The sequence below is a fragment of the Mastomys coucha genome, unplaced genomic scaffold, assembly GCF_008632895.1.
Source record: "Mastomys coucha isolate ucsf_1 unplaced genomic scaffold, UCSF_Mcou_1 pScaffold6, whole genome shotgun sequence".
Classification (NCBI taxonomy): domain Eukaryota; kingdom Metazoa; phylum Chordata; class Mammalia; order Rodentia; family Muridae; genus Mastomys; species Mastomys coucha.
The window spans coordinates 312,492-313,396 of NW_022196912.1; positions in this window are offsets into that span (position 1 = coordinate 312,492).

Below are 905 nucleotides of genomic sequence, written 5' to 3' on the forward strand. Positions count from 1 at the left end.
GGTTGGAGCTTGTTCCTCCTGTGGGTCTCTAAACCTGTGTCAGCACTTCTTGGAGATCAGCTCTCCTCTGGTACAACCCAGGTGCAGATGGCTGTGAATGAGTCGTTCCTCCTGAGTCCTGAGTCCCTGGGTTAGAGCATTCTCTGGAGGCAAGCTCTCCACTTGCAGGGAAGGGGCAGAGATGGCTGTGGACCCACTGCAGTCACTCCTAGGTGTAGATGGAGGTAGAGAAGATCCTGTCCCTGGTGCCCTGCCACTTGTGAGACCTGTGCCTCCCGGCTGGTCCCACCTTAGAAAGTCACTGGAGAGAAAATGTGTTCCCCATTTTTAAATAGACATATGTGATCCTCTGGAATCTAAGTTCTTGAGTTCTTTGTATATACTGGATATTATTCCTCTATTGGATATAGAGTTGGTAAAGATATTTACCCAGTCTGTTGGATGCCATTTTGTCCTATTGACAGTGTCCTTTGCCTTACAGAAACTTTGCAATTTTATGAGGTCCCATTTTCTGATTCTTGATCTTGGAGCATAAGCTATTGGTGTTCTATTCAAGAAATTTTACCCTGTGACCATGATTATTATGTTACGGAAGGAATTTCTTTCTTGTTCCAACCTATTTGTAATTCTGTAGGCTTCTTGCATGTTCATGAAATCTTTGTCTTTAGGTTAGGCAAATTTTCTTCTATAATTTTGTTGAATATATTTACTTGTCTTTTAATTGGTAATATTTTCTCCTTTCTATACTTAGTTTCCTTAGGTTTGGTCTTCTAATTGTTTCCTCGATTTCATGGATGTTTTGTGTTAGGATCTTCTTGCATTTTTTAGTCTTTGACTGTTCTGTCATTGTATTCAATTGTATCTAGTGCCCCTGAGATTCTCTCTTCTATCTCTGTATTCTGTTG